Here is a 26151-nt window from a genome sequence, read left to right on the forward strand (position 1 = left end):
AGAAATGAGCTTTAGTTTTAAGAAAGACTGCAAACAAACAGCCCAGCTTTCAGCTGATGTGATGCTGCGTGTTAATACACCGCCAGTGGCCACATTGAGTGAACATAGAACATAAAGAGAAAACTTTGTTACAGTTATGCCTAAATCCGCTCTTTTTCTAACGAATTCCCTTTGCAAAGAGTTTCCTTGGTCAAGAGCATTATATCTAGAAGCAAACGAAGAAAGAAAAAACAGCTTGCTTTTCTGAACTCACTGCTAAAAACTTGTCTGCACATCAAGGACAGGTGCAACAGATTGGTACCATTTTCTGTTCTAACATTCTTTGCGTATTTCTAATATTTACTTAGAGATTCAACTTGCTTTTCTGGATTTCCAGTCTTGAATCTTTTTCTACTTTCTTCTTTTTTTCTTCTCCTTTTAATTTTTTTCTTTAATTAGGAACATGTTTTAGGTAGAAAGCAGTAATTTCCCAGTGCAGTGCACATGAAATTACACATATTACCGCTCTTATTAATAAAGTTCTGCATCACATTCCCTTCTCCTGCCTCCTCTTCCCAAACACAAAACCAACACAATGGATATATTCCTAAGCATTCAGAATGGCTCAGTAAGACCCTACATTTTCCCTGGGAGCTACAGGACTATCTGTAACAGCCTGTAATTCTGAAGTCCAGCCGTCTAGCATGTGTTAGCCTACTGAGGAGGAAAATCTGTTTACACCTTAGTTGATATCTCTGAGTTCTCTCTTCCTCTCGCACGATTATTTGCTTTGCTACCACTTTTACTTGAAGACTGCCAATCTTATAGAAGGTGCTGATCCACTCTGCCAACACTTACACTTCCTCGTCGAAACGATGAGTATCACCAGCAAGAGTGTCTGCTCTTCACATTCGTGAAGCCCAGTGCTCCTCCTATGGCCGGCTGGAAGGTGCTTGTGAAAGAGCCACTGGTTGTGCTCTCTGCTTATCATCAGCTTTCCAAATCTTCTGTATCAGCTGGAACCACTGATTTTTACCTGCGCTCTGAAGGTGATTATGAACTTTGATGTTTAAGACAACGCAGAGAGATAACCTCTGCCTCGACATCTTGCACCACTTCACTTGAAATAACTCACATAGAATCATAGGATCATAGAATCACTCAGGTTGGAAAAGACCTTAAAGATCATCAGGTCCAACCGCAACCTAACTGAACTACCCTAACTCTAACAACCCTCTGCTAAATCATGTCCCTGAGCACCACATTCAAATGGTTGTTATACACATCAACCACCTCCCTGGGGGGGGGTGACTCAACCACTTGCCTGGGGATCCCATTCCAGTGCTTAACAACCCTTCCTGTAAATAATTTTTTTCCTGATATCCAACCCAAATCTCCCCTGGCGCAATTGAGGCCATCTTCTGTCCGAGTTCTCAACCTTGTGAAGCAAATGTGTTAATTTCATTTGGGAATGAGTACCCCAAGCAGTAGTTCAGGCCATTGTTTGCTATTTTTGCCAAGGCCACTTTTTCTGTCTCTCAATTATATCTTCTAGCACCCACAGCTCACGGATCCGAACTGCTGGTACATCGCATATTTCTGAGCCTTTGTGTCTGACGGGTACTGACTGTTCTCTCCTACAAGACATTCTGTTTTTCCTCTTCTGGCCCTGGCAGGCTTTCAGTTTCCATGACTCTGAGCACCTCCCTCTTCTAACAACCACCCCTGTACTTTTGGGTACCATTTCATCTACCTTTCCATGTAAGCACAGAGCCATCCCTTTTTCTGCTCAAGTATCTCTTGGCTTTTTTTTTCCAGCCTGAGTGCTCTCCTGGGCACTTCAGCTCCTTGAGACAAGGCTTTGTTCTCCACCTTTCTCCACTGCCTTCTCTGCAGGCTTTGTTATGTCTGGACATAGTTATGTAATAACCTCTTCTTGCCCTTTGCTTTGTGCTTCTCACTCTCTCAGTGGAGGGTATTTGCTAATATCTAGGATTCTTACACCTCTTCTTCTCTCATACATCTTGATTAACTCACCTCAGATCTCTGTCATTTGGGGCCATTCTTCATCTGCCAGCAGGACCTGGAGCCCCGTGAACCACATTCCTTTCATGCTTTTTACCCCCAGCTTGCATAGAGCCTTGTGGCTGTATTGGCCTGGATTTCACAGCTCATTCTTCTCCCAGAGTTGTTTGACATTGAAGATGACAAATTTGTGGAATTAAAAGATGTTTTCTTCAGGGAAACTCCTTCAAAGAGATATTGCACATACCCGTCATTCAGTTATCAGTACTAAATCAATCACGCCGCTCCCACTGCCTTTTGCAGTCTCTTGTTTTCTCCTGGATCCACCATCGTGCATTTCAGCAGGTAGTAAAATTTTGCAAAATGTAGGTGCCATTTACTGCATCTGCTCCTGGCTCTGAATTCACTCATTGATACTTTCCAAGCCAATTTGGTCAGTACCGGTCCACACACTCCCTTTGCTCATCCCTACAGAACACCCTCGTGGAAGGGGCTGTGCCCACATTCCTGCCTGAAGCCATAAAATCATTCACTGTCCTGCCACTGACCCGTGGTGAGGTTAAAGCGATGACCTTTGCAGGAGATACTGCTGCTGCTAAAGCCTAGCTCGGGCCCTGTGCTCTTTGCTGGGGCTTCCCCAAAGGGTACGTGTTGTGTCTTTGTGCTATGGAAAACCTTTGTGGGATAATTCCTATCTTCATTCACCTCAGACAGTTTTCGACTGGTAAGAAGAAGGTGAAAAACTACAGTCATCTGACAATTCTTTAATTATGGGTAATCATCAGTCCCACATTAGTAGCTCTCTGCATTCACTTTTGACATTTTCTGGGTAATTCTTGCATATTTATCAGCAGTTTGTGAGTACAGTTTTTGAAGGCCTGATTTTAGGCAGCACAGCCCTTCGCGATGGCTGTCAATGGTCATAGTGCTTCTCAAGGTAATTTGGAGTAGCAGAGTTAATACAAAAGATGGGTGTAATGATAAAGCCAGGCTCCAAAATCTGTGAAACTGATAATTATCATTTCATGAATAACGAAGAAAGAAATCTCTATCACAATAAAATGGAAAAAAGTAAGTCCTCTAAATATAAGCTTTAGCAATACTTGGTATTTGGACTAATGCTGAAGTCAGTAGCTTGTACTTACCCCATGTATATGCTCACAAGACTGAGTCCTTAACATGGAAATAAGGGCAATAAAGATAACAGAGCCGAATACTTTGCAGTCACGTTTTGGATTTGACTTTGGGTTTTGGTTTGATCCATGCCATTTTGCTTTCAGAAAATGTGGGTCTGTATGCTGTTATCAGGTGATGTCTTCTGAATAAGTAACTCCAGCTGCTTCAGCGATGCTCTGGAAGCTGCTGCCTCATTGCTGCTCTGTTGTTTCAAGCTTTGACAAACTGCCTAAGCTTGCTGTGGGTTTTATGTGCTTCTCGTTTGATATTTTCAATGTCGCTTTTAACATTGACATTGGCCCATGACAAACAACTGCAGACGGTGTGCCAGCCGTAATGCAGACACTCTGTAGGCATACAACCCTTATCTTTTATAGCATAAACTATATTTGCTCCATTGCCTGAGATGGGAACACAAAGCCAACGCTAAGAGAGAGCTAATCCACCTGTCACATTGTTCTGCAGCTCTTCCAGGGAGTTTACGGCAGCCTGGCCGCTCTGGAGCCTGGTGGCAGACGGCTGCACTCCCGTAAATGTGTGTTTCAGCAGGGGAGGAGCAGCATCTACCTCAGCCATCACCCACTCTTATGGCAGGATACAGTGGCATTACTGTCTGGGAGAAGATGTCTTCCCTATCCTATGCACCCACTATGAAGCACAGAAAATTTTCCATACTCAGATCTACACCTTGTGGATGAGAAACCATCACTTTTCCACAAGAAATTCATTTTGAGAAAGTAGTTTACTATGAGTTTATCTTTTCGCAGGACTAGTGAACGGGCTCATCTCATCCTGGGTAAAATCATACGTATCACAGAATCACTGAGGTTGGAAAAGACCTCTGAGATCCCCAAACGCATCCCACCTTTGCCCCTAACCATGTCCCCAAGTGCTACAACTCCATGTTTCCTTTATTTTGGTACTCAGCAAAAGATTCACCCTATTTTTTTTTTCCATCTAAAAATGAGCAGTCTCCTACTCAGTTTCTGCTCCAGCACTCGGAAGCTTACAGCCCTACATCGTCAGTCCCATGTCAGCATCCCCAGCTAAACTTTCTGCAGTGACCCACTACCCCTGGGTCCTTTCTGTAAGCACCCAGCCCTCCCCGTATCTTTTTGGGCAGCCCCCACATCTTGGCAGTTTGCAAACCAAAATTCATGGCCGGGAGGAACAGGGGTGTTCATGGTGGGAAAGGTTGGGATGCCCTACTGCAAAACAGTCTCAGTGGAGTAGCATCCCACTGACATGGGGCTGGGAGCAAAGGCTGCCATCTCCTCCTGCTTGTCCCTGGTACAGAGCAAGCAGCACACGGCCTCACAGCCAGCATAAGTGATGCTCAGCTCAGGAGCTGAGCAGCAGAGAGTGAGCCCCAGACTGTGCCACAAACCACAAGGACATGGAGAGAGCTGGGGCCCCACAGCCCCCTTGGCTCTTCAATATTGCATGGGCTGCACTAGCCGCTCCAAGCATGGCGCTTCAGAACGCTCCATTTTCCGCAGCTCCTTCCCAAAGGCTGCTATCTACTCCCACCAACGCTGCTTTTTATTTGTCAGGAATGATTACCCTTCCCTTTTGTTAATAACAGAGCCGAAATGCCCAGACCAGTGCTTGGGTTTATAAGCATCCTCAGCAACATCGTTGGTGATGTCAGCTCAGAGCATGCTAATTAATCTATAGTCCCTCTTCTGGCTGTTTCTGCAGTAACAGAGCAAAAATAATTTTCGGTGATGTAGGAAGACTGCTTGTTGTTTATTTTTTTATTTGCTTTCTCTCTGTATGGTACAATTAAAGAACCAACCTGGGCTTTTCGTGCAGCGTAGGGGCCACGTTCAGGTGGTGCACAGAGGGCACCTGTGGGTATTCTTCCCTCCTAGCCCTCCTGCACGTTCTCTTTTTCCCTTCCTGTCCCCTAAGTTTTTCCATTCTTCTTGTACTCTTTAGCATTCACAGTGCTCACACCCATCCTTTCTTTCTTTATTTTTCCTTCTTGTGGGAGCCCAGTTCCCAGCACCCCATACCCATGGAGAAACCCCAATCCACATCCATTTGGAATTGCTTGTATGTGCAAACTGGGTAAACCCCGAAGTCATCGGCGAGCTGTCCACAAGCCTGTGTCTTAGAACTGGTAATCTGTACTAATATTTGCAATACAAACAGCATTTCGCTGAGATTAACAAACTTCACAATGGCTTATTTGCAGCTTTTGAATTTGTAAATGAGAGAAAGGGCTGGGAAAAGGAGAGTAGGGATGATATACTGGGAAATCTAGAGATGAGGATTTATCCTCCTCATTAAAAGCAACTGAGATCTTCATCTCTGGCATTTAATGTACCAAATTCAATATTCTGAACATAGTTTGCATGTAAAAATAGCAATATCGTATTTTTAAAAATAGAAGGGGCGAGGGGAAGTTTTAACTAAGACACGCACTTTAATGGCTTTTTTCCCCATAAATCCAAGCTTCAGCAAAATTTTTTTGAACAAGAGTAAACTCTTTATAATAACCGAAGGTTTCTCTCCCATTTTTCTTCTTGTGAAAGTTCTGTTTTCCTTGTACACTAAGCAAGGTGGCCTGAAGAGAAAAAATATGTGTCCTTAGGAAAAAGAAAAGATCTGCTGCCCTTGGTAGAGGGAAAATCAGCCTTGAAAACCTGGGGCTTATAAATGAAGAAAATGCAAGAATAATAAAAAACACATGACCTGAAATCTAATTAATTTGAGTGAGTCGATAAGTTTCTGTTTCTGGATGCGGGTAGCAGGGGGGAAGGTTAAAAAGAAAAATAATAGGGATGCAGGACATCCTATTTACCTCCTTCTCATTCCGCTATTTAAAATACAAAAAACAAAAAAACAAAAAACAAAAAACAAAAACAAAAAAACCCACCCCTAGAAAAATATTTATACAGCACACAACAAAGAGAAAGATGCCCTTTATTTACTGTGACTACTGCACCTCTTCATCTCGTTATGCACATCCACGTATTTGCCTGGCAGGAAGCTGTGTGTGCTGTGCTATCCCCATGCTGTGCCACGGCCATGCCATGCTGTGCCTGTGCCCACGGCCAGGACATTGCACCCCACGCATCTTTGTGCTGCCACATCTCTCCTGGGATGGTTCCTGCCGCGGGGAAGTGGCAATGCGCACTGAGATGCTCTCACGCCCAGACCCGAGCAGTGCTCCCATCCCTTCCATCTCACAGATCTCCTGGCACAGCGGTGCCTTTCACCCCAGCTAAATCCCTCCGCTGAAGTCACACTTTCCCCCAGATTTACAGGGCCAGAGCACGGTCTGGCCAGTTGAAAGCTACTCATTTTTCATTTATATATTTGCATTTCACTCCTAAATGTGGCACAACGGCTTACCAGCACGTAACTGAGAGCCTAACCCTGCTCCAGACCTGTGCTATCACATAAACACAAGATTTCCAAAACGTTCTGAGGAAAGTAATTTTCACATCACCCAATTACCGGGAATTTCTCGTTAAACTCCTTCTCTGCGTTGCAGGTTGCTGTCTGAGCCTCAGGAGCGGGGCTGGGAGCAGCGCGGCGCAGCACGGTGCAGCACAGAATAGCACGGCACGGTGTGTGTGCAGCACGGCACGGTGTGTGCAGCACGGCACAGCGCAGCAAAGCACGGTGCTGTGCTGCACAGCACGGCTGCACCCGCTCCCTCCCCACACCGCACCCAGCCCCAACACCTGGCCCAGCGAGCTGCAGCCCCGCGCCTCAGCAGCGGTACCGGCGGAGGAGCGGGATGCTAAACAAGATATATACATGATGTCAAATATTGGCTGCACACATCTAAGCCAATCACTTCTAAATAAATTAACCATGGCACTGCCTAATACGATCCACCTGCTTTCTTCCTCGTGTTGTTCCAGACCCTACCTGAACCCCCCTTTGATTAAATGTCAAAAGCTTGCCTTGTGCCTGCAGATTTCACTGAAGGCGGATAACAGAAAGGTTCCTCCTGTGACTCCATAAAACTGAAATAAATTCCACTGGCATCTTGTAAATTTTTATTTTCTACAATGACTGCAGGCCCCATCTGCGACCCAGCTGTTATTAGAAGGGAAAGCGTTGGCCCTTCTGCATTACAAAACAGCATAGAACAGTAATTGCCAGTGGAAGAGATTAAGTGTAGACACTAAAAATGTTTACTCGCAATGAATATGCATAACGATGGGTAGGAAACAGCACTGGAAGATTAAAAAGAGAGAAGGGTTTGTTTACAAGGCTGGGAAAAAAAAAAGAGGGGAATGTCAGTTGGCCCCAAGCCTGAAATAGGAACGAAAAACCTTTGGGCAAGGCATTAGGGAGAAAAACAGATGGTTTGTGAACCTTTTATTAGATAGAAAAATCATTAATCAAGCCCAGGCTGGAAATGGCAGGGTTTTTGGTAGTTCATATTTTAGTTTATTTTTTCTTAAAGTGACAGTGTGCTGTTTTGTTGACAGTCGGCGGCATGGAGCCCCTTCCACGGGAGGTGCAGCCGCTTTAGCATGCAGCACTGGGAGCATGTCTAACTTTAGGTCCGCGCTAGCACCAAGCTGTTCTGCAGAGGAAATCCCTCAGTAGGGTTTCACATTTCAGCACCTGTTTTGCCCATATAACGAAGCAATTAAAAAAAAAAAAGAAAGAAAGAAAGAAAGAAAAAAAAAAAAAAAGAAGGGGGGGGAAATCACAGCCTCGTTTATTTATTTTTTTTTTCATGGCTGCTTCATTCCAGTTTGGGGGGAGAAATGTAGGGCATGAAAACTTCCACAGACAGCCTCATGAATAGGGAGCCATTTAGCAGAGCCTGTCAATACACGCACCCTCGATCATGTCTCCTGTTTCCCTTTATTCTGTTGTTATAAGACTAAAAATAATTGAGTTTGCAGCATTCAAGCAACGGTAAGCCAAACGGAAAGACAGAAAGTGGTCTGGCAACCTGGTTACTCCCTGTCCTAGCTGGGCACATCCTGCCTGTGCCAAATGATGTCACCGTGCGGCGCCTGAATACGGGGCTTTGTTCCTTCCTTCTCCCCTTCTCCATTTTGCCAGCACCAGCCTCAAAGCAGGGCATTTCTTAGCAGCAACAGCTCAAGGCACAGCAGCTTCCCTCCCTTTCTCCCAGTCTCTCAATAATATTTAGTGACTGTGTGCATGTGCATGCATGTGCGTGCCTGCAAGTGTGCATGTGTGTGCACATGTGTGCCTCTGTTTGTGTGTGCATACACGTGTGAATGCATGTGGGTGTGCACGTATGTGCTGGCAGCAGAGCTTTCCTGAGAAGCTGGCAGAGGGCACTGAGATAAGATAAATAAAACAAAAAGTCCAGTCTGTAAATCAAGATGAGATCTTTCTGTATATTTATTTACATCCGATGGCCAGTCTGAAAATTACAAACCATCTTTCAGGATTCCTGTTTTCCACACATGTTTCTGTCATTAGGTACGGGCACAAACACACACACTGACAAAAACCATCCTCATTGTAGCCCAAACAAATTCATTTTCTCAGCGGTGGGTCCCCTGGGAGCCTTGCAGGGGATGGGTGCACACTCAGAACCCTGATTTGCAATTTCTGATCCCCCTTTGCTGTGTTATCATCTCAGGGCGAGTCCCCAGTATCTCATGGAGTTACCTGGCGTTTGCATTTACATCACCGAGATTGTCATTCGGCTTGTTATCGTTTAAGAAATTAAAAATATAATAAGACATAAACCTCAGCTTTATCTAAACATCGGAGCGTGTACCAGTGACAAAGGATGACATTGGGAATGAACCATGAAATATTTAGCAGTAAAGTCAGGACCAAAAATAAAGCCAATATCCTTCTTTGGGGAATAAAGGGGAATGGTTTCTTTTTCCAATTTTTTTTTTTATACCACAGAGGAGCTGCCCACACATTTCCTAATTCTTAGACTAATAACTCTGAGATGAACTTCCTAAAACATATGAGCTTCATCAGAGAAGGGGGGGAAGCAAGGGGGAGAATGAGGGGGAAGTACAAAATGATCTTTGTAAGAAATAGTAGCTGGGATTGCTAGCGTTGCATATGTTACAGCACATCATTAATAACAGTGATCAAAAGAAAAAGAACATCTTAGCAGCTGCATCAAATTATTATAGAAATTGGAATTTTCAAATGAGCTCAGTTAAAAAAAAAAAAAAAAGGAAAAGAAAAGAAAAGAAAAGAAAAAAGAAAAGAAAAAAAGGAAGAAAAAAGGGCACCGTGTACTGGAGGTCAGGTCACTCTGCAGAGCCAAAGGATAATCCCAAAAGGTATTGAAAGGGCTGAGATGAAAAAATAAATTCTTCTTTCTACTATGTTTTTTTTTCAATATTAGTAGACAAACACAGGGAAGAAAAATCTGAATCTTAGCAACAGTGCTTGCCTTCAGCAGGACTGGGGTAGAGTGACCCCACAGCCTTCACGCACACACCTGCAGCAAGGGCAGCTCTAGATTCTGATGTAAATTGGTATAATTACGTGTATTTTATTGTAAGAATACACAGAATTTCAGGCTGAGCGGCTCGGAGCTGGAGCTGAGGCTGGGCTGCCGGTCTCCCCAAGGATTGATGACCCTTCCTCTGACAGCAGTTGGTGCACATCCACGGGTTTTGTATCCCCCATGGAAAAGAAGTGGGTGGGATGTGATGGCTCACTCGCAGGAGACACCCTAACCTCATCTTCGAGCACAATGCATGTTTTATAACAGCCTTGCGCAAACGCGGGATCCTGGCCAGGCTCAGCCCTCCCACCTCTCGCAGGCGGAATAAGGAATTTAATTCATGGGCAGATAGGGCCTTTCTGGGAAGCTGCCCTGGGGAACTGTCCCAGCTCATCCCAGCGCACCCAGCAGGCCCAGCATGTCCACCAGGCCCAGTGCACCCACCAGGCCCAGCGTACCCACCAGGCCCAGTGCACCCAGTAGGCCCAGTGTACAACCAGGCCCAGTACACCAACCAGGCCCAGTGCATCATCAGGCCCAGTATACCAACACGGCCCACCAGAACCAGTACACCCACCAGGCCCAGTTCACCCCCTGTGCCCAGTGCACCCACCCGGTGCCCACCCCACCAAACCCAGTGGTCCACACAGTGCATCCCCAGCAGCTCCCAGTGGCTGCAGAGGACCCCGGCAGCGTGCCTGCAGTGCGTGCACAGCTCTCCCCTCTCAGTCAGAACATTTTGCCCAAACCACACTTGAAAAAATGTGTTTTACACTTGTCCAGATGGGGGAGGTTTCGGGATCCCCCATCCCACACCCTGGCACTGCTCACTTGGGAGAAATAAACATGTTGCGGCCATCGAGGAACCGATGGCTGCGTGACCCCGAGGAGCCGATCCCCTTGCTCCCAGCAGCTCCTGGAGTTATCTTGTCAGATTATTAATCCTGTCGGATTAACTGACAGATCTCCCTGCTCAGCAGCACCCGCTGCAGAGCGAAGCAGCGCTCAGCAGGAGCGAAAGGTGACATGAAGAAACTCTTTAACGTTCAGGTTTGATCTCAAAATAAAAGCCTTTCTTAAAAATGCGCTCCCGAGCCCCCTCCTTTTCTCTTAAAGCAATGTTTCTATAATTCGAACCAGTCCTCAAAGCTCTGGTTACACATCTGCCTTCTACACGTGACGCTGCAGTCCATCTTAGCAAGCAGTAAAAGTACAGGTGTTTTGGTTTTAAAGTAACCATTTAAAAAATAAACTCAGAATGGGGCCTCAGATGATTATTTTTTACAGCTGTCCCAGTTCCCCCTGCAGCCCGTCAGCTCAAGGGTTAAGCGGCAGAGAAGAACCGCTCGTGACTTCACTGCTCTTCCATCTGGTGGGAACCCTGAAAACCATTTGTAAATTAATTTTTTACTTTGAATGCATGCTGCCGCATACAGTCATCGCTGGATCCTGCGCAGACAGCTTGCACTGCTGCTTCAACATGTCTCCAGCGACAGGCTCGGCTTCTACTGATTTTGAATGCAGGAGAATAAAATCATTAAGTATGTATGTCCATTCTGCCCGCATGCTTTCTCCCCATACTTTCTGCCATAATTATCATCACGTTAGTTTAGTAAATAATGTTGACACATGGTTCCGTAACAGCTGTAGAGTGTCCATCTGACACCCACACAATCAGAAGTTCAGCTCTTTGAGAAAGAGGACAGACTGAGCCTCGAATTTCTCCATCTATGCTTCTCCTTGCCTCCCTTCAGGAGGCTCGTGCAGAAGACACGGAATCCCTGCTAGCCCTGTCACAGATGAGAAAATCTATTATTTCCTATTAAACCCCTTCAAATAATCCATTCATCTGATCTTTGAGAAATGCAAAGTGCTCATTAATCATACAACTGGTGAGCACTGATTTACAGATTAATCTAATTAGACCTCATTTGTTTCAGGTGAAAGCAGCTATATTAGCAAATGCTGCCCAGTGCACAAAGCCTCACACATGTGGCTTGATGTAGAAGTCAGGATCAATTACAAGATTGACTTTGTGGAGCTTGCACTGCTATAGTTGAGGGTCTGTCAACATTTCCATTACAAATTCAAACACCGCTTTTAAGGGATTTATTACTCAGCCATAACATTGGGTTGACTCTTGGCATCCAAGATCTAAGCCCGAAATCGCTGGGTATTTAGCAAAACCACTCAACCTGCTTCAAGCCCCCCAGAGGGGCAGGGGCAGGGTGAGTCAGCGGGGCTGCTTCTTCTGGCGTGGAGCTCTGAAGAAAGGCTTTGTTTTAGGAAAGCAGATTTTGTTGAAATAATTTCTGGAATTTGGATCCACCGAGGTGGGCTGGGGACGCCCAGGCGCTGCGTCCTCAGGCAGAGCAGCAGCAGCTCGGCACCATGCACGGTGCCGGGTGCTGAGCAGTGGGTAAATGCCAGCTCGGCCTCAGCTGTGTGGGTCTGCTGGGGTGCTGCTGTGCATTGAGGGCATAACGGGCAACGTTCCCAGGTGAGCAGAGCGGGTCCTGAGCAAGCCCCATCGTTACGGCTTTTGTTATTGGGCCCAAACAAAAGAGGGTATGAATGGTCCTTCCAAACGAGCAATTTATATTTTCAGCCAGAAAATGCCCTTTTAGTTTAACAGATGTGTGTTTTGGACTAGTCACTAGATTAGAGTGGAAACCTGAGCGTTTAACTGACAAGGCAAAAAATGCTAAGCCTGCTTGTGGGATGCAGAGAAAAATCCTACCAGGGAAAAAAAAAAAATACACACCAGAAATGCTTCCTATTTATTTTCATCAGCATCTAGGTAAATATATTGTAATGGGAATATTTAAAGACCTGTAATCTTATTTACATTCCAAGCATGAATACAGTTCCCAGTACATTGCAGACATCTGTCAGACAAACAGACAAGACTCTGCAAAGATATTTAAAATGCTCTTCTTTTAAACTGCAAGGAAGTAGTTTGGGGATTTTGGCAGGATAGCTGGGATACGACATGTCTCTTTTTATTCTCCCCCCCTCTGTAGCAAATGATTTCTTCAGCTTCTTACAAGCAGGCTTAAGAAATTCTGTTTGATAGGGTATTTACTATGAAAAGTGAAGTGATAACTCACGGATGGATCTAATTTGTCAGGTGCTTTCACTTTGAGGGTTCTGCTCTGCCCATGCCTTCCTCTTGTATATTTTAACGATGTTTCTTCCCCCTCTCATCTCTATACAGAAATAGCACGGTGCAGGTCCCCCATGTCAAATAACATAAAACAAAGTTAAGTGTTTCTATTTAATCCTGAAGGGCAAATGGGGAGGATTATCAAGCGTGGAATAGGATCACCTTTCCACAGCCTCTTTGCAGCACTCGGCCAGGCAGCGGGTGGGACGGCGGCTGCGTGGGCACTCCTATGGCAGATGAGTAGTGCTCTCAGCACACCCGAGGAGCACGCCAGGTGCCTAGGGTGGGCTGGGGCAGGCAGGGATGCGCCAGTGTCGATTTCACCGCCCCCCAAAATCTCCTCAGCGCCTGTTTTCAGCTGCTCTCCACAATCTTGCTGCATAATTTGGAGTGTCTCCTCTTGGTTTTTTGGATGCGAGACTTAGCAACAGAGAAAGGTGCTAAAGAGAGACAAAACTTGTGTGGGTAGCTGGAGATTAGCCATTTGGAATTCCACCCTTCTCCTTGTACCACAAGCTGTTTCCTGACTTCCACTCCAAATTGCTACGCTCGGGTGCAACCGCCAGGACCCAAGGTGCTGTGTGGGGTGCAAGGCTGGGGACCCCTCTGCGTTTTGAGGTTCCCCGCCACATGCCAGCAGCAGGGTGCCCATCGCTGCCCCGTGGCCCTGTGCCAGGGCGAGGGCTGCCGCTCGCCCTGCATGCCCCGCTCTCCCCGCCTCGTTGGTATGAGACCTGCAGCTCCTCTCGTTAAACACCGCTGAGCATCCCCTTCATTTCCAAAGACAAATATGAACAGAAACACAACCAAACATGTACTGTATTAAAATCATTGATTCACAATATTTAAATTTCCAGCTAGCCTCCAATTAGCAGGCTTTCCAATATTTGAACAGAAGACCATTTTAATGCAATTACAAACACATTTTAGGCATCTAAATTTTTTGCATAATTAGTTCCCTATTAAACTATTTATGTAGCCCTTTTTCCATCAGAAACAGAGAAAGCAGAACAATTTTATTCCTTACTGTTACAATAATTAACTATGCAAGTAGAACAGCATATTAATAGAGTATAATTTGTTTACATTTAAAAGAAAATTGTGTTAGATTAGCATAGCAAAAGACTATTTCCATATCCAGGCAGTAATATGCAGGCCTAATAGCAATTTACAGTGTAGTTAAAGAATATTATTAATAAAGTAATACAGTGTAATTCTGTTTGCCCCCACCATATTTCACAATGTCCTTAATTACAGCTAATTCCATCAAGACTAATTCGGGTGTTATTAAGCGGTAGACACAGGAATCTTAAGCGCAACCTTTGTGAACAGCAGAGCTGCAAAGTGTCCCGGGAGCCTGCTCCTAGCACCAGCACTACTCTGTCAGGGCTCTTATTTATGCCACAAACTCATCTCAGTGCATGCAGCGTATGTTTGTGCTGTGAGTCAGCTCTTCATCATGAATCATCGTTCATAAAGTCCCCCTGCATGGCTATGCAGCCTTCCCATCCCTCCCGCTTGTTCCCGTAGCTCCTCAGAGGGGTGAGCTGCGCTGCAGCAGCAGCTTTGCTAAGCTCTGGCTGCACACAGAATCAGGCATACGGGATTGTAGTATCCTCCCCCTTGTATAACGAATTGCTGTGTGCCCCTGCACAGAGAGAGGGAACAGAGATGGCTTTCTGCGTGGCTCCAATCTTCGCGTTTTCCCTGGTTTAGGTGGGAGCTACAGGGACTTGCTGCTTACCCTTCGCTTTGCAGGAGATGAATGTGCCTACTGCTCTCACACCAGTGCAGATCCCAGCTGCACAGAAAGCACTCTGTGTACCAAAGTGTGCAGTGTGATCCATGTTTTAATAGCCTCAAGTTGTGCTAGGAGAGGTTCAGCTTGGATATTAGGAACAATTTTTTCTCAGAGAGTATTGATGCGTTGGCACAGGCTGCCCAGGGAGGTGGTGGAGTCCCCATCCCTGGAGGTGTTAAAGAACTGTGGAGATGTGGCACATGGGGACGTGGTCAGTGGGCATGGTTGGGGATGGTTTGGGGTCAGGGTTGGGAAACTTGGGGTCTTCTCCAACCTTAATGATTCTGTGATTCTGAGCTTGCTGTTTCCCATTCCTGTGGGCAGTATGCAAGCTCTCACTTGGCTGCAGTGATAACTTTCTAAGCACAGCTGAGGAGACCCTCAGAAGCACATAGGGGAACTGCAGGCAGTTCGGTGGTCACCTCAGAGCACTGCAGCCACTGGCCTGCAGCAGCATGTAGTCAATGAAATTACAGGGAGAAACGTTCCATCTGAGCACGGATTTTGCCCAGAGAAGGTTATTCCTTCTATGAGCAATCAAGATGTTTTCTATTCCCATATTTAGATGCACATCAACGCACTGGATTAAATTTCTCCACATGCCAGTATGCCCCAGCATATGTTTTCAAGGCACAGAATACACATGCCATCACGCTAAAATTATTTGTGGCAGAATTGCACAAAGCCCGAGTAAGTGATTTTTTAACTGTGCTCTTGAACTCAGTTATGCTCCTCTGGTGCTGCTGCTGTGAGCTAGCCCACACCTGTGGCTGAGCGGAGCTCCTACCCTGGCTTAGGATGGTTTGGGTCCCTATGGCTGGTGGACAATTTAGTAACCTCAAAGCACACGATTAATGCCCGCAAGTTAGGCTCATTTCTTCAGTCAGCCCAACTATCCAGATAAACCATCTTTGTTTCAACGCAAGAGCGAAACTCCTGTTCAAGCTCTGGATAATCCAAAGCTCAGATAAACTCTTTATATCAGAGCTGCAGTTGTCCACAGCCCATTTCTCTCAGCACAGCTTTTAAATAGTTTTCTCTTTTTTCATTAATATATAAATACATACATATATACAGAAAACTGTATATATATATAGAAAGAGATAACCGTGTATGTTTATATATATATATATATATAATAATCTCAGGAGAATTTGCCAAACATTGCTCAGAAGTTTTTATGTGAATGCAGGACCAAACAGACTGCTGCTGAGCATGGCTCAGCAATTATTTGGTCCACCAAAAATAAAAAAAAAAAGAAAAAAAAAAAGAAAAAGGAAAAGGAAAAAAAGAGGAGATGATAGAGATCAGACTTGTGTCTTCATATCTTGCAGATGGCTAATATTCGTATGTGACTGTCAGGCATTCCACAATGCCAAGCTCAAAAGCAAAGTGCATCAGCTTGTTCTTGCATCTGAGCCATTAAAGGCAACAGTCCTGCGCAGAAGGATCGCAGGCTGTACCCAGCATTGGCAGCCCCACGCCCACTGCCTCTTCCAACAGCTCGCAGGCTCTGGGAAGTGGAGAAGCCTGAGGCAGTCTTCAGAGCCATCAGGAGAGCCTGCTCTGGGCATCGGGAACACCAGGAAGGAGTGGGGTTCTGCTCCATCCTCACCTCCCCCTGGGTGCTGCTGCAGTACAGTGGCACGGAATGGGCACAGCCATCCTGCTGCTCTGCATTGCCACTGGGGCCTTCTCTGGCTTTGCGCCATGCAACCACAGCACTGAGTGGCTCAGTAGGATGAAATGCTTGGGACACGGGTGGGAGAATGCTGGGGATTCCCCCTCTCCTTCCTCATGGCCTCCCAGCCCCTGTCAAGAACCACCTCACGCACCTTTCCTGGGGCTAGCGGTGTCCGCTTGCAGTCTCTCTCCTCTCCAGCTTTTACAGGATCCCAACACCATCTTTTTCCAATAAATTCTCTGAACAGTGCAATTTTAATAATGCTCGCAAGCAATAGGTGCAATTTTCCTTTTTGCTTTTCGCCGCGCCCCGTGCTGCGCATCTCAAGCACAAGAGCCGCCTTTGCGCAGTCACCGGCAGCAGCTCTGCGACCTCCTGATATCCCCTCCCCACCCTGCCAGGCAGGCAGACGGACAGATGGACAGACAGACAGACAGACAGCTGCCCCCCCCGGCCCCATGCACCCTGTGCTACCTTCTCCCCGTGGCCCCAGGACCTGATGCCAGCCCCCTCTGCTCAGTGCAGTCATCTGTTTGGCCTCAGTGTGCTTTACGTCCACTCACGAGTTCGTTATTTTTATTGTAATTATTTCTAGGTGGTGATGCTCAAGGCTTGCAGCCCTCACAGCTGCAGAAGAGCAGAAGAAATAGCGAGCAAAAGGAAGAGCCAGTATATGTAGTTTGTCTCTCAATAGCTTGATGTTCATCACCTGACTTAGGGAGAAACTTAGAAAGACTGAAAACACGGGACCAAATAAAACAATCCCTGGAAACTCACCTCAGCTTGTTTTCCTTTGAGCATTGTCGGATTCCTGGGCTATTTTAAGCTTTTTCTTCCTGGTTATGTAGACATTCAGAATATGTCTTGAAAATGGTGAAGTTTTTGGTTATTCTTGTTCCAATATCCCACAGCTTTCACAATCGGCAACTGTTTCCCCACAAGAGCCTTTTTTTTTTTTTTTCCACTGCTTTTTTGAAATTTTCCCAATTTATCCAAAGGAAGAAGGTGTTCCTTGCCTGCAACTTTTTGGGAAGAGCTTTGTGAATGCTCCTTATCATGATGTGGCGGGAGCCCAACGTGGTGAGTCCAGGAGGGCACATCCCTGCTGGTCTCTGCATGCTGGGCTCCCCTGCACCCATATTATTTAGGACTTTCAAGGAAAGAAGCAAATGTTTCTGTCCTGGAATAACGTATTACTTCTTTATATTACTTTCTCATTAGTCAAAATGATTTCTATGGTTTGAGATTTCTTTTGGCAGAGAGAGAACTGTTGGGTTAAGTGCTGCTTTTTTACATTCAAATTACATTACTAAGACATTTCTAAATAATGTATGCCAATTGAGATGGTACTTCAGCATGTATTTTGCCACTGTCTTGTGGGCTGAAAAACTGAATTACCTTTCGGTAATTTGATACATCTTTAGTTAGCATCACTCTTTAATCCAACTGCACACTAATATGACAGCGCCTTGTCTCTGTCGGGAGCAGATCTAAAGATGCATTTAGTCCACATCTTTCTCAATTTTTTTTTTCTTGATGAATCACGTCTTTTTTTTCGTTATTAATATATGGGTGACATTCAAACCTTCCCACAACAATGAGAACTACTGCAAACAGCCTGTGCTCTAGCAGGTGCTAAAGCATATTATGGAAACCATGGACTGTGTCATGAAGGAGTAATTTGACACAGGCTTGGGAGTCTTAAAGACCTTTCTGATGGCCACTGATAAAAAATCTGACACAAGTAATATCAGCAAGGGCTTAAAGCCACAGACCTGCAAGGAGCAGCTGCCCGCAGATAATGATGCTGCCTGGAGGGGCTGTGCTGGGACATGCACCTCAACAAGATGTGGGGTCATGGATCCCTCCCCACCTACCTGCTACTCACAGATGTGATACTTTCCTCTCTGCTGCCTCAGAAATACCAACAAATCCATTCTGGGGCTTAGGAGTAAAAAATGTGTCAAGTAGTCACAGAAATAAAGAAATGTAGGGATGTGGCACTTGAGGACATGGTCAGTGGGTACAGTGTGGATGGGCTGAGGTTGGACTTAGGGATCTTGCATTCTTTTACAGACCTAATGATTCTGTGATTCTATAAAGAGTGGTGGAGGGGCAGGGTGGGGATGTGAGCACTCGGAGCCAAGTTTCCTTCGTGCTGTATGGTAGCCAGAAAAGCAGGTGATTCCCCAGGCACCAGGTTGCTATGAAGGAAATTAATAGTTAATTCAGCAGAATAATTAATGCTGTGGTGGTTCAAAGCCTTGCTGCTGCGTGTGGCACTGCAGCTACCGGGGATGCAGCATCACTGCCTGTCCGTGGGTGGCAGGTCTGGATGAAGGAAGTGATGCTCCCCTCCTCTCCTCTTCCTTCCATGCTTTGTCTGTTTTTTCAATGGTTTGGTGCCTGTGGTTTGCTATTTCCCTGCAGCTGGAGCCTGGCTGACCTCTCCCCAGCACTGTGTGCTTCCCTGTGGAAAAGGGAGATCTGTGTGGGATGCATATGGTCCCACAGCTTGGGTGAGCATCGTGGTGGCTGCACAGTGAATGTCTGCTCTGGGAGCTGAAAGCTGGCATGCGGCACCTGCCCCTCTGGGTCTGCCACCAAGAAAGGAGGAAAAGAGGCTGCTGCCACACCAGTGCCACCTCAGTCACTCCCTTGGATGTCCAGCAGCTTGATCAGCAGCCCATGCAGCATCCCTGCTCAGCATCACATACAGCATCCCACAGAGCATCCCTGCCCAGCCAGCAGGGTCACCTGGGGAGGGGGAACTTTCTGAGACCATGGGCAGGGTCTCTCTCTAAATAAGCACAAATCATATTTGCATTGTTACCCTTGGAATTATTTCTAACAATTTGACTCCTTTCTTTGCTGCCTGGAGAAGGCTTTTGTGGCTGCCAGCATTGCAAGTCTCACATTTCTCTTTTTCTTTTTTTTTCCCCAAGAGATGCTTTGAGATACGCTGATTCCTCCCAGTGCCAGTTACAACGTGCTTCTGGCAGCAGCACTTCCCCAGTGACATTTTCAACTGCCTGGAGAAGAGTAACCACACCGACTGTCAGCGTTCTGCGAGTGGACGACACCGGCGGTACAACAGAACATCTTTTATTCCCAATAAAGATGTGCAAAATCATCGAGCCTGAGTTAATGTGTAGGTTGGAAATACTTGTCCCAAATAACAGGATAGTTTACAACCCGTCTCTACTTTTGACATGCTGATATCCTCAAATAGCAACAATAAAGCTTCTGTCTTCTTTCAAGATATTTGTCATCTTTTGATCTTAAGCCAGAAAAAATTGAATTCTGGGAGATCAAACCTACAAAACTGATAGCTTATATCCTCAGCAAGTGCTTATCAAGTGTAATCCAGAAAGATGGCACATTTCAGAAGTGACAATGAATAAAGTTCAGCTCACTGAAAAAAAAGTAAACAAACTTCAAACAGAGGTAGCCAGAGCAGCCCGTGAATTTCCTTCTGATACTATCCCGAATGATGGCTCTATTCTGTTAGTCTGACTGGCAGGAATTGTAAATGAAACTAAGGCCATGAAAGCCACATGATGTATGATTTCAAAGAAAAAAGTATGTGGTGTCACCTTGCAGTGTGGGACCAGGAGCCACCCACATGGGCCTCACCCCATGCTCCAGCCTTGGAGCTGTTTTTTGCAGTGATTCATAGCATCTTCCACTGTTGGTGTTGCATTTATGTTTGCTTAGGACAAACCAACAGCTTGCCCATGCCTACACGCTGTGAACACAGGTGGATATGATGGGGCCACTGGCGGTTTCACCTCTCTCCGCAGCCAACACCAACATCCCTATCCAGATGTGCTCTGGAAGGCAAATGATCATGCATGAACATGCACGAACACACCCATATGTGCATGCACACACTTGCACATACATGAACACACCCATATGTGCATGCATGCACCCACACATGCATGCACAAACCCATGCAAACACATACACGTGCACTCACGTTTGCACACACCCATGCACTCTTGGAGCCCTCAGAGCCGCTGTGCCCCTGAGCACGTCTGTGCTGGGTGAAGGACAAGCACTGGGGTCACCCTACGAGGGGACCAGGAATCAACACACAGCAGCTCATGATTGTTTGCAGGGGAGCCCAAGGCTGCAGGGCAATGCACCATCCGGCAGCCATCCCACATCTCTGGTTATTTTTCTCGTGCCAACCCTGCTGTCTGACCATGGATCACCCCCTGAGAAAACAAACAAACAAACAAATAACCTTGGAAAGTGGCCTTAAAAAGCCAAAGAATTCTTGAAAGCCTTTTTATCAGCGCTAGGGCTACAAGGCAGACAGAGGAAAACAAAGTCAGCAGTGGTTGTAAATCGTCTGGAAACCATAAATTAAAATTAAAGAGTTCAAATATGATATAAAATCATTTAATCTGGATGATTTATGCTCGTTCTCAGATGCAATTATTTACTAACGCTTCTGTTTATTGCTCTTTTGACTTTTTTAATTACTGTATTCCAAAAATTCAATTACCGAGTGTAGTATATATTTCAAGCAATAGTATTGTAAATAAAAGGAGAACCAATTAATAATGTGCTTAGTCTAGCAAAGCTAAATCAAGTGTAATACAAGGCTCCCAGAAACTTGATCGAGGGCTGAGCACTGATGGAGAAGCCCCCATCCCACTCCTGGGGTCACGGTGTGATGTGGGGCCGTGGAGGGGTCGGGTGGGTGACAGGGTTTTGGTGCTGGCGGCCCAAGGGGTGCCATGTGTGGCTGTTCTGGTGTCAGCCACCAGCCCCAGGTGCATGGGACCGCTTGGGGCAGGGCTGGGTGTAACGTGTTTTGGTAATAAATAGTTTGTCCTTTTATCTCGTTCTGTCAACAGACTTTGACATTCCTGGAGAAATCAATTTCTAGTCACCTCAGGAAGATTGTTCAACAAACATCTCATCTGAGACCTTTGCTTGTAAATGATATTTACTTTCTCTCTCTCTAAATATATACACGTGCTGGTACAAGAGAGACAAAGGCGAGGGTCTGCGCTGCGCACAACGCTATGGGTGGCCCAAGCTGTCTGATGGAGCACTATTCTGAAAGAAAGGCCTGACACAGTATTTAAAAATAAGAGGAATGCATTTTCATGTAGCTGTGCTCTCAGAAATGGCTGAAATGGGGGAGAAAAGAGTCATCTGGAGACGAACACGCAGTAGGAAAATTTGGCAGACCTCGAAGCATTCAAGGACACGATTTTCTGAGAGGCAGCAGTAAGGATGAGGAGAGCTCCCCCCCGGTGCAGGGTCTGCTGGTTAAATGCACTGTTCCAGCTGTAGCCTTGGTTTCCAGATCCCGCTGTGTGTAAATACAGCCATACTTACTCAAGTTGGACTCAGTGGTCCTCATGGGTCCCTTCCAGCAAGAAACATTCCCTGATTGCACCAGGGGAGGGTCAGGTTGGATGTTGGGAACAGTTTCTTCTCCCAAGAGCTGTGATGCAGTGGCGCAGCTGCACAGGGGAGCGGAGGGGTGCCCATCCCTGAAGGGGTTCCAGAGCCATGGAGATGTGGCACACAGGGATGCAGCTGGAGGGTATGCTGGGGATGAGTTGGGGATGGGACCGGGGATCTTGGAGGTCTTTTCCAACCTTGATTCTTCTGTGATTCTCTGATTTTATTACCTTGTGATTCTGTAACATTAATGAGAGATAAACCTGGACAGACTGCTGGGCCTGAGGTCTCTTTGAGAAGAGTTTTTCCACCCTTGGTGCATGTGCGAACACAGGGATAGGGCTCGGATGACTGTCAGCAGTACCTTTCCCCTAAAAGTAAAACAAAAGTAAAATGTTTACTGCGACGCGTGGAGCTCATTTCTCTTTCTGCATCACATGCCCTGTAAATCTTTCAGCCCGCAGCCGAGCAGATCCAGTATTTCACATGTAATGCAGTATACAAGAAGTAGTGATTTGTGAAATGTGATAGCAGCGCTGTCTGCAAAGGCTGCAGCTCACATAAAGCTATGGAGTTTTAAAAGCAATAAGTAAAACTTCAACTAGAACAGAAGAAAGCACTCTCCCCATTTTCTTCTGTCCTTGGGAAAAAAAAAAAAAAAAAGAGGGACAAAAAAATCACCTTATAAACTGGAATTGATTCTTGTAAAACCTTCATAAAAAATAAATCCAAATGTTTAGGAACATCTGTTGTGGAGCACAGGATTTCTTTGAAAGAGTCCAGCCTCAGAGAAGCGCGGCTGGCTTCATCCTGTAAGAAAGACAAGGATCCGAGGTGCTGGCTGCAAACCCTTAGGGCAGGCTCTGAGCAGACCGGATGGATGCTCTCTTCCCAGGTCATGTCCCCACGTACCCACATCCCCATATCCTCATGTACCTCTGCCCACATGGCTCCATGTCCCAATATCCCCGTGTCTCCTTGTCCCAATATCCCCATGTCTCGTCCTGTTCCCACAGGGCCATCTGTGCTGTCATCGTGTTCACGTTGCTTAATCTCTCAGGTTTTGCCCTTTTTGGGGGTCTGCAGGATGTCAGGCCATGGAAGCACACAGTTTTCCTGCACCTCCTATTTATTAATGGAAGTCATATGGCTAAATCCCATTGTGATGTGCTGAGCGCTTCCCCCTGCACATCCATATGGTCCGAGGACTCCGGTACACTACATGTCTGAAGGTACTGAGTGGCTTAATTAGAATATTAAACTGATTTATAGTTCCTAAATAATAGGTATCATTAAGCTAACTCTGCTCAAAAAGGGTTTTGACACATGTACACTTCCAGCTATAACATATGGAGCAAAATCCCGAGCAGTCAGCACAGAGGCACAGCGGCAGCGCAGAGCTGGACATCAGCACCCTGTGAGATGATGGATGCGGAGAGCAGAGCGAGCCAAGGTGAAGGGATCTCACAACACGAGGAACTTCAGGTGCGTGCTGTAAGGATGAGGAAGGTCAGCAGGTCCCAACGTTGTGAGGAGGGCAGGGTGGGCTGGGTGGATATGGGGCACATGGGTTCTATCAGTAGGGCCGCTGCCTGAGCCAATTGCAGTGGGTTTTAGTGGGTGTTCACAGCTGGGTCCCACGGGCAAATACGGTGCAGGACAGCAAAGTGCACCCCAGGGGCAGCCAGGGGGAGAAATGCCATCAGCAGGATTTCCCCTCCCCATTTCTCCGCAGATTTCCTTGCTCCCCTTTGGAGCCCCATCATGATGCAGAAATATACTCCATTTTTTTGTCACGTATTACCTAACTTCTCACTGGAAGATGACAAAACCGACTTTCTGAGCATTTTACATGAACATTCATTCTTCCAAGTTAAATGTGGAAGTTTGAACTCCTCATGCAGCATGAGCCCCTAAGGGATGTTTGTCCTGAAGGATAACATGTTGGAAAAACAGTGTTCCCCTTCTGGACTTAGAGCAGAAGCCTGGAAGGGGTCAGACAGGAGAAGTGATAGGCCTCGGTGGAGAAAGGTGAGAGCAGGGGATCTCATCTTTAATCAGGAATGTAGCATCGAGGCTCTGCATTTGCACTGTGTGTCATGCAAAAAAAGTTGGTGCCAAGGAGGAAAAGGGAAAAAGTGAGTTTTAGCCACGGGTCCAGGAGGTGTAAGGGTGGAGGGGGGATGTGGAGCTTTCTTTGTGTTTACACAAAACCAGTTCCATATGGGGGTCTGGAGGAACTCACACCCGGACCAGACGCAGGCTGGTGCGTCCAGACTTGTTTCTGCTGCTGAAGGGACCCAGAATGCATATGAGAAAAGTCCCAAACTCGGGATTTCGTTACAAGAACTTCTCATCAGCTGAAGTGTGAACGTGCTACCTGGCCAGAAGAAAGTATTAAAATATATTTACACTTGAAAAGAAGTAATTAGTAGTAGTTCAATTGCTATAGAAAGTGCCAGGCCAGGACGGAGGAATCAGTGTAAATAGAGACAAGAGAGATTTATTATTTAAATAAAGTCACTTAATTACTGCAAATGTTAAATATGCAGTTTTCTGACATTTAAATGATATTTTTCACCAAAATTAAAATGAATTGTCCACTCTGAATTCCCACTTCTTAGACAGCATGTAAATGTCAGTCCTAAATTAAAGTTAACCAGGATCAGTGTCTGCTATCCATTTCAAAAAAAAAAAAAAAAGAAAGAAAGAAAAAAAAAGGGAAAGAGAGAGAGAGAGATCTAATTAGAATCAATAAAGCACTCTTTATTGAAGTTCTGTTCTGAGTGCATGGGAAGCAGCCGCTGAGGATCTTGGCAGTTTTGGGTCAGAGGCGAGGCAATGTCACCCGTGTGAGCAGCAGGATGGGGATGGGGAGAGGGACAGGATGGGGATGGAATGGAGATGGGATGAGATGGGATGGGGATTGGAATTGATGGGGATGGGGACTGGGGTGGGGATGGGTATGGAATGGAGATGGGATGGGAACAGGGTTGGAAATGAAGATGGGAACAGGGAGGGAGATGGGATGGATACAGGGGGTCAGATAAGTGGGAACTGAACTTTGTCGGGATGCAGCCAGCCGTACCGCGTAGATTTACACCAGGATCCTCTCCCATGCCTTTATTCTTGCTGGGTGTTTTTGGATAGGCTCCATTCAAGCTGTGAGGTAGCACGCTGCCTTTTAACTCGTAATTAAAACCACTATTTTTCACTTAAATACATCCTCCAAACTCCTCCAAATGTTTTCATAAAAAGAAATCAAAACATATCTAGCCATGCTTTCAGTTAAAAATGATGAAAAAACCTTTAACCCACAAATGTGTGTCTACCATTAGGACTCTGATCAAACCATCCTTCCCTGTGCTGAAAACCACCCTTCCCCATATATTTTCCCAAGTTCTGCTGACAAAGCAGTGAGAGGAGCAGAGTCCTGTCCTCAGCGGCTCCCTTGCAGTCATGGACTCACCTGTGCTGACATCTCCACATTACAGCTTTCTCCTGCTGCCAGTTGAATTTATTTTTCAGAAATTGTTTCTGTGAACCGCATGACTACCGTACTTATAATCACTGCTGCATGGAAGTGATTATATTAAAGGCCTTTTTACAGTGCGTGCATTCAGATCAAGATATAATATGCATTTTATATCCCCTGACTCCCTGTCCTAAAACAGAGACAAAACATTCTGTAATGTCAGATTGCTTTGAATTAGTTTTAATTTGATTAGAAATATCCCACAAGGCTACCCTCGTACATAGAGATTATGTATAATTAATGCTGTGATCAATTAGATCTGAATTGTTAGTCCATCAAGAAGCAATAACATGGGCTCTGATTTTCAAAGAGTTTTCCCCTAATCCTCTTGTTCCAGTGCTCTTTATGATGAGATACAAAAGCTCCTAAATTAGGATGTGATACCGCACACAGTTGGAAAATGCATCCTTCGGCTTATCATTAGGAGATATGTGAGGGATGGGGTGGTCCGGCCTCAGCCCATCCAGGAGCAATGGCAAGGGCATCTTGCAAGGGCGATGCACCCTCATAAATCTGCCCTGCAGTTAGCTGGGGACTCCACTGCAAGGTGGGTGATGAGAACAGCCCCCTGCTCTGCACCTGGGGCACCGGCAGTATGTAAACAGTGATGCTGATGGTGGCTTGGCCATCCACAGGCTCCCGGTCTTGGAAGAAGATGCCTCTATTGCACCAATCTGTGCGTGCAAATCCTGGTGAACTTTGCTGTGTTTGCAAACATTCGTGTGAACCAGTCTGTGTGGAAGTGTTCCTTTGTCCATGATTTGTGTCCTGTCCTTCAGAGGCCTCCCAGACCTTGCCATGACATGCTGGCTGGTGGCTGGCCAGTGGCTGCAGGGCTGACCTGCCCAAAGCTGCACCAAGTAAGGAGCCTGGGCGGCTCAATGGCTGCCAGCAGCACTCACAAGTGGTGTAGAAT

This window comes from Gallus gallus, chromosome Z (genome assembly GCF_016699485.2).
Source record: "Gallus gallus isolate bGalGal1 chromosome Z, bGalGal1.mat.broiler.GRCg7b, whole genome shotgun sequence".
Taxonomy (NCBI): Eukaryota; Metazoa; Chordata; class Aves; order Galliformes; family Phasianidae; genus Gallus; species Gallus gallus.